The following is an 8,319-nucleotide window of genomic DNA, read 5'->3' as shown; positions in this document are numbered from 1 at the left end:
TCTGAAATTCTCTGCTAGATATCTTGGCATAAACACCTTCCCACTCCTCAGCTTCACAGTGTTTCATGCCGTCACACACTCTCCCATACTCAAACCCTCACATAAAAAACACACAGCACAATAATCTTTGATTTAGTTGATTAGATATAATTGCCCACTTAAACACACCACGTAGGGTACTACCCATCCCTTATGAATATTAAAAACGACTTGTAAATACACAGAGCAGAATCTTAAATTCACCTGCCATGGCTTCTCACTCTGTCATCTTACAATCCTCCTTTTTCCTCTAGTGTCCTCCTCTTCCTTCAAACATCTCTACTGACCATTCTTCCTTCTCCTCACAAATTAACCCTCCTTTCTGTCCTGTTCCTGCCACTCACTTATACTTTACACATTCAATGGGGAGGTAGTTCTTGTGAAGTAACCTGAGTTCTGAGTACAGGACTATGCACCTGACTTTGGGGCAGTTGAATTAGCATCAAACACAGAAAACTGCAGGGAGAACCACAACATGAACCCTAGTGGCAAACCAGTGAACTGAAAACGAACTTCTTGTTGGTAGATTTTGAGAAAGATTTAGAAGAGTTGAAGGTGCTTTCAAACCCATAAGAACAACAATGCCAATGAAACAGAGCTTTCTGATAGTTGACCAATATTTAAAGAATGAACATGAACAATCCTATGGCTCTTACTGCATATGTTGCAGAGGATGGCCTTGTTGGGTGATAATGGAAGGAGAACCCGTGGTTCTGCCTAGCTTTGACTCCCAGTTCAAGGGAATATCCAGGGGCAGTAAGGGTGGTTATAAGAGAAGTGTAGGAGGACCGGTAAGGGATATTTCAGTCAGAAAACTGGGAATGGAAATATTTTAAATGAACATTTAGATATATCCAATTAAAAAAGCAATAAAATTAGTTAAAAATTTAAAAAAAATGAAAGACATTAAAGAAAAGAAATCTTCCAGCTATTCACACCTATTGACTCAGAATTTTAAGGGGTCACTGTCAGGGAATGATAGTCAGAGTATTACTAGTTGAAAGACTTATATGATGAAGTCTCATCTAGAAGCACTTCTCCCTTCCAGATATCAGTGCCAGACACAAACTGCATTATTAGAATACAATGCATGGAGGAATTTACTCTGTGCAGAAGACAAAATACTTGCCTTACCTTTTCTGTTAGGACCTTTTCCTTTTTGACAAAAGGATAAAAGCTATGAGCTCTCAGGAAAAACTAGAGTGCCCTTCCCAAAACCTGGCATTTGGGGATAAAGAAATGAATTATATACACTAACTGACTACCAAGAAAAATAACAAGCAGGGAAGTCCAGATGCTTCTGAGGGGCTCCCAGCTCACTATTCCCATATGTGGAAAGCTCAGATCAAGGCTATCTCTTCAGTGAACCTACTCAACACCTACCCAAGACTCAAGGATCTTTCCCATTGACCACGTGTTTCTTCTTTTTATACCTAGACAGAAGGTCACCTTCTACACCCCATGTCTGATCACTTCATCCTCTATGTTTGCCCTCCCAAATGGCTATTTACAATGCATTAGATGCCAATTTGAAGACCCAAAGGTACTGAAGCAATATCTGATAGGCAGTTGCAGTCAGTACAACAATGGTGACATCACAGAAGAAGCGAGGTCTCTCCAGGATACAAGAGATTTTTCTGGGAGTCCTAATGATGATGTCACTGAGAACTGCCATGGCCTACCTGCTAAACAGCTTTCCTTACATTGAACAGATTTGGAGTGCAATTTCCAGGAGTTTCTCCTGTCTAACAGTGGAAACCTTTACATACTCCATCTCTTTAAAGCTAGAGATTTCTCTTTGCTTCATTAGAGGTTACATATTCTGAATGGACAAAGTTAGTCAGGGGCTTAGCACGGCTTGAAACAAATTAGGAATATAGAGTGGAGGAGATTCTTCTAGATAATTTTTGTTTCCCAGGTTCATTCCTGTGATACACAGTTCATATCCCAAGATTTCTCTATTTCCCAAAGGAAAGAATTTTGCCTACAGACCTTAACTGAATGAATATTGTATTTCACTTTCTCATTGTACATTCAATGATAAGATACTTTATTAATATTCCTGTATGTGTACTCAAAACTTCTGTGTCCAATTTAATTTTCAAAAAAGCAAAGGACAAAACAACTATGGAATTCAGTTTCTAGTACTTTTTGATATCGGTACTACACGATCTACCTTTTTGTGTTCCCATTGCTAGACTTGAGGGTCATACATTTTACCATTATTTCTCTGAAGGCCAAACATAAGATACTGGAGGATGGGCAGAAACAAGAATGGCTTGAGAGCAAGTGAAACCTCAACTTCAATTGGTTCATAAGAACAGGAGGGAGTTTATTTGGCACTGTCGTTTCTGAACTCTATATTCTTGACCTAGTTGCTCAGAATCCATGTTGCCTCCACCCAACCACATAGTTCTTGGAGCCACCTAAAAGAGGATATATGTATATGTATATATCCTCCAAAACTAGATAAGATTGATGTCGCTAAAAAGTGCAATCTGCCAGCAACTGGACATAGATATTTCCTGAGAGACACAGGTAGATCATGTCACCTACAGAAGTTAATGCTAGAGCAAACCAGTGAACTGAAACAGACTTCTTGCTGGCAGATTTTGAGAAAGGATTACAAGAGGTGAAGGAGCTTAAAATCCCGTAAGAACAACAATGTCAATGAACCAGAACTTTCTGATACTAGACCAACATTCAGTGAATGTACACGGACAGAACTATGGATCAAACTGCATGTGGCAGAGGATGACCTTGTTCATCATGAATGGAAGCCGAAGCTATTGGTCCTCTCTAGGTTTGTCTCCAAGTTCAAGGGAATGTGAAGGCACAGTTGGGGGTGGGGGTTAGAGAAGAAAGGGGAAGGATACGGGTAGGAACCTTTTGGGTAGGAAAATGGGAAATGAAATAACATTAAATGTAAATATAGAAATATCAAGTTAAAAAAAGCAATAAAATTGCTAAAACATAAAAAAATGAAAGAAATAAAAGAAGAAAAAACTGACAGCTAATCATACCTATTGACTCAGAAAAGTAAAGTGGTGGTCAGTGGAAATATTAGTGGGAAGACTGAGATGATGATGTGTCACCTAATAGCAATGCTGCTTCTCAGACTGCACTATAGATATGCAAACATGGAGGTGTTTATTCTGAGCTAGAGACACTACATCTGTCTCTACCTTTTTCCTTAGGACTTTTTTCTTCTTGTCAAAAAGAGTAAAGGCCATGAGCTGTCAGGAAAACAACTGTGCCCTTCACAACACTTGGCCTATTGAATAAAGAAATTAATGACATAAACTCTCTGACTTCCAGGAACAATAAAAACAGGCAAGTCCAGATGCTTCTGAGAGGCTCCCAACTCCTGATTCCCATAGGTGGGAGGCTCAGATCAAGGCAGTCTCTTTCTCAATCCCACTAAATCCCTACCAAGTACTCACTGAGCTGTTCCAAGGACCACTTATTTCTTTTCTTTTTTTATACCAAGACAGAAGGCCAGCTTCCTTTTTTCTTCCCATATCAGATCTTTTCATCCTCTTTGTTCTCCCTCCCAAAAGGCTGTTTACTCTGAATTAGAGGCCAATTAGTAAACCCTAGAGGTCCTGAAGGAATATCTGAGAGGCAGTGGCAGACACAACAACACTTGTGACATCACAGGAGAAGATAGGGATCTCCTGGTTACAAGAGATTTTGGAGGGAGGGATTAATGATGATGTCACTGAGAACTGCCGTGGCCTACCTGCTAGACAGCTTTCCTAACAGTGACCAGTTTTGAGACTGCCTTTTCTAGAAGTGTCTCCTATGACACAGGGGAATGTTTTATGTACTCTACCTCTTTAAAGCTACAGACTTCTTTTTCCTACATTAGTGTTTTCATGCATTGAATGGAGAAAGTTAGTCAGGCACATGGCATGGGTAGAAATGATCTAGGAACATGGGGTGGAGGAGTTTATTCTGGATAAGAATTCTATTTCCAGGTCCATTCCTGTGACATACACTCAATTTCCTAGGATTTCTCTGTTTCCCAAAGGCCATTATTTTCCCTACAGACCTTTAATTGATTGAGCATTGTATTTTATTTTCGTATTGTACTTTCCTTTATAGGAGAATTTATATATACATACATATATATATATATACACATAGTTGTAGGAGACACCAAATATATATATATATATATATATATATATATATATATATATTCCTGAATGTATACTCAATAATTCTGTTTTGCAATTCCATTTTTTGCAATAAATTAGCAACAAAGCGTGACCAGTTATAGAGTGAATATAACTGTCAATATTGTGTTCCTACTTCAAATAATACTCCCAAATCCTTATTTTATCCAAAAATTATGAGACATCAGTAAAGCACAGGCCATCATGTACTATAGAAGGCAGATCTCTACTCCTATTAGATATCAGTTCTATAACATGTACTTTCCTGTGTTCCCAGGGCCAGACAAAAGGGTTTAGGAGATTTTACCACTATTCTTTCTCAGGTGAAACACAAGACTCAGAAGGATGGACAGGAAGAGGAATGGCTTGATGTCCAGGGAAACCTCAACTTCAATAGGTCCATAATAACAGGAAGGAGTTTGATTGGCATTTCTACATTTTTGACCTAGTTCTACAGAATCCATTCTAAAAATCCACCAAACCACATAGCTGTAGGAGCGACCAAATATATACATATATACATATATATATATATATATATATATATATATATATACATACATATATTTAGATATATATATATATATACATATATTTAGATAGATATAGTATAGATATATTTAGATATATATATATATAGATATAGATATAGATTAAGATATATAAATATAAATATAGATAAAGATATACATAAAGATATAGATATAGATAACAAGAGACAGATATAGAGGTAGATAGATAGATAGATGATAGATAGATAGATAGATAGATAGATAGATAGATAGATAGATGGATAGATAGATCTGCCACAAAACTACATAAGATTGATGACGCTAAGGAGTGCATGCTGCCAGGAAATGGATATAGATCTTTCCTGAGAGACACAGGTAGAGCATGCCAATTACAGATGTGAAGGTTATTGGCACACCAGTGGAATGCAAACAAACCTCTTGTTTGTAAATTTGGAGAAAGGATTACCAGGACTGAATGGGCTTTCAAGCCCATAACAACAATGCCAACGACCCATAGCTTTCTGGTACTAAACCAATATTCAAAGACTGTACATGGACAGAACTATGGCTTCAAATGTATATGTGGTAGAGGATGGCTTTGTTGGATATCAATGGAAGGAGAGGCTCTTAGGCCTACCAAAGCTGGAACCCCCAGTGTAGGGGAATGTCACGGGTGCTGGGAAAGTGAGTGGTTGGTGAGGGGAACACCTTTATAGAAGAACTGGTTGGGGAAAGGATAGGAGTCTTATGACTGGAAAACTAGAAAAGTGAATAATATTTGAAATTAAACAAAATATCCCATTTTTATAAAAGGAAAAATAAAATTTTAACCAACTGAACGGCCAAAGAGGAATCTCAATCCCACTTGAACGGGAGAAGAAATGAACCTCAGGAGGGAAGAGTGAGGGGCCTGTGTGAGAAAGGAGTCAGTAAGGGAGAGGGGAACATGTTCAAGTGTTGGTGGGGAGTTTGACTGAAGTCTTGAGTGCCAGCAGAATGAATGAAAAGAGTCAACCTCATGAACTAAAAGGATGGAGGTGGGGGTGGCTCTAGAATATTCCAGAGACCTGAGATGTAAGAGACTATCAGGACTCAGTGAAATGTCCAGGAGTAGGTAGAGGGAACTTGTAGAGACTAACTCCATGAGGAAGAGAGAGCATCAAGTGAGGGATAAGGTTGCCATCCACAAATCAAAACTCTGACCCATATTTGTTGCTGTCTGAAAGAATTTAAGGGACAAAACCAGAGAGGAGCCTGAGTAAAAGGAATTCCAGTGACCCGCGATATCTGGGAACCAGATTAAGTAGAGGCCCCCAAGGCCTGACACTATTACTCATGCTTTGTCATGTTCACAAAACGGACCTGACATGACTGCATTAGCAAAGAAAAAACAAGCAGCTGAAAGAGTCAGATGCAGACATTTACACTCAGCCAATGAACAGAAGCTGCTAAGCCCTGTGGTTGAATTGGGGAAAAGCTGAGGAAGCTGAGTAGGGGAGCAACGCAGTCGGAGGACCAGCAGTGTTAACTAACCTGGACCTCAGTGATTTTTCAGACACTGAGCCATCAATGCGGCATCATGCACCAGCTAGTATGAGGCCTCTAAGATTGGAGTGCTGGTTCTGGACACAACAAGAGAAGATGCACTTAACCCTCAAGACACTTGAGTTCCCAGGTAGTGGAGAGGTCTGGTAGACTGAGGGTGGAGTGGGAGACAGCTTCATTCAGTTGGGAATGCGGGGAGAAGGTATGGGATGTAGAACAGAATATGGGCTTTGAGAGGAATGAAATCTGAACTCTAAAATTTTATTAAGTAAAATTTTAAAAGAGAAAATATAAACTATAATAAACACTTTCTTCCCCAACTTGCTTTTTTCCCTCCTTGGTCATGGTATTTCGTAAAAGTAATGGAAACTCTGGCTAAGACACAGTATTATGGGCAAAATTGTGCAAATGCTAGTTAGAGAAGTATGACATCTCTGTGGAGTCAAGTTAGTTTATCTGATTCAAACTTCCTTATTCAGAGATAGCAACTAACAGAGAATTTCTAAGACTAAGTTTATTATCATGCCGTAGTGAACATTTTTAACCAAAGCATTATGGGATCTGTGATATCCAAAAAGAAATCAAGAGACTGGGAATACTAAAAGGAGAGAATCTTGTTTAAACATTCTTGGAAGAAATGAAATTCATATCTATTAGATTACCATAAAGGGATTGATGCTTTGGATTGTGGCCTGCTACCAAACACAATCCATATTCTCTTTTATTACTTCCAAAGTAATAATAGATTAATTAATAAGATGTGAACTTAACTCCAAAGATATTACTGTATGTATGGGTGTATTTTGTTTACTACATTTATTATAAAAATAATTTGTGTAAGAATGTCAATTGGAATTGCTTGGAAAAGTTCCTTGAGTTTACAGATATGGATTTACTTAAATGAGATTTTACTCTAGCAGTGAATTCCATTTGTTTATATCATGGTTCCTTCTACATATACTGATGGAAATGACAATAGTTAGATTATTTCTGAAACACCTGGATAAAATTTCACTTACCTAAGGAAATGATTATTGAAGAAGTGCAGCAATTATCTTTCTCACTACTGATGTACTCTCTTCATGTACATTGCTATTGGCTTCTGGAAAAAGAAAGCAAAATTCATTTTTTAATGTCTCAAGTTACCAAAGTACTTTAGAAAAAAGTCTATCTTGTCTTATAAATGAGATATTTATCTAATGCTAAATAAGATTAAAAAGAATAGCTTTTGGGTTCTTTTTTAACTGTCCTACAAGAAATAAAATAAAATGCTTTTAATATACCATTTTTGTATAGTGCTCAGCATCTCTGGTGTGTGTCTCTCACTCCCTCTCTTATCCAGATCTCTTTTAGTTTATGGAGCTGAGATGCCATGCATAGTAAACATCTTCATTCTCTCTCCCCCCAGGCTCCAAACCTCCTGCTTATTACCAGTGTTGAAAAAAACTTTATATTCACTGATATATGCAGGACCAGAAAATACCTGTCTTTTTGCGGTTAACTTGGCATTCTCAGGGTCCTTCCATGCAGGATACACCAAATGCTTGAGTGATATTACACCCCAAGGAGAGCCCACAGCTGATATCTCTTCAAACTAAAACTTTGTTTTTTCCAAATATCAATATTTGCTGATGCCTCTTAAAAGCTTTAACATCCTTTGTAGCCCTCCTCCCATGCAAGTTAAAAAAAGAAGGATGGAAGCATTGGGTTTAGTGGTGGTGGCCCTGTTTAAATAGGTTCATTGGAGCAACTCCCATCTGTGTTGTCTGGATAGCAGAATTACATTACACAGTTTAGCAGAGGCAGCTTGTTCCATTAGCAAACATTTCATGAATACACTAGTAGTTCAATTTTGCAGAGTTGTCATAACAGAGAGGAAACAGCAGCAGTGGCAGAACCTAGTAGAACAGCCAGGCTTCTGTACGTAGCCTGGACAGAGAGAAGTTCTATGCTGTGATTCTCTCAGGGAATTGAAATCAGCAGAGACTCAAGATCCACAAACATTGTTGCTGCTGCTTCATTTGTTTGCCATAGTCTGTGTA

The 8,319-nt window shown here is 38.2% G+C and overlaps 1 long non-coding RNA gene across 1 annotated transcript in view; it reads right to left on the bottom strand.

Annotated features, from left to right (window-relative positions):
• Positions 1-6,975: 6,975 nt before the first annotated feature.
• Positions 6,976-8,319, bottom strand: part of LOC134484743 (uncharacterized) — a 100,791-nt gene continuing 99,447 nt past the window's right edge. The window contains exon 5 of the long non-coding RNA XR_010062482.1: positions 6,976-7,379. This is a non-coding gene — a long non-coding RNA (uncharacterized LOC134484743). The remainder of the gene's footprint in view (positions 7,380-8,319) is intronic.

Source organism: Rattus norvegicus (assembly GCF_036323735.1).
Source record: "Rattus norvegicus strain BN/NHsdMcwi chromosome Y unlocalized genomic scaffold, GRCr8 chrY_unlocalized_41, whole genome shotgun sequence".
NCBI classification, from domain to species: domain Eukaryota; kingdom Metazoa; phylum Chordata; class Mammalia; order Rodentia; family Muridae; genus Rattus; species Rattus norvegicus.
The sequence above is the reverse complement of the archived record's forward strand: the minus strand, read 5'-3'. Positions and strand labels throughout refer to the sequence as shown.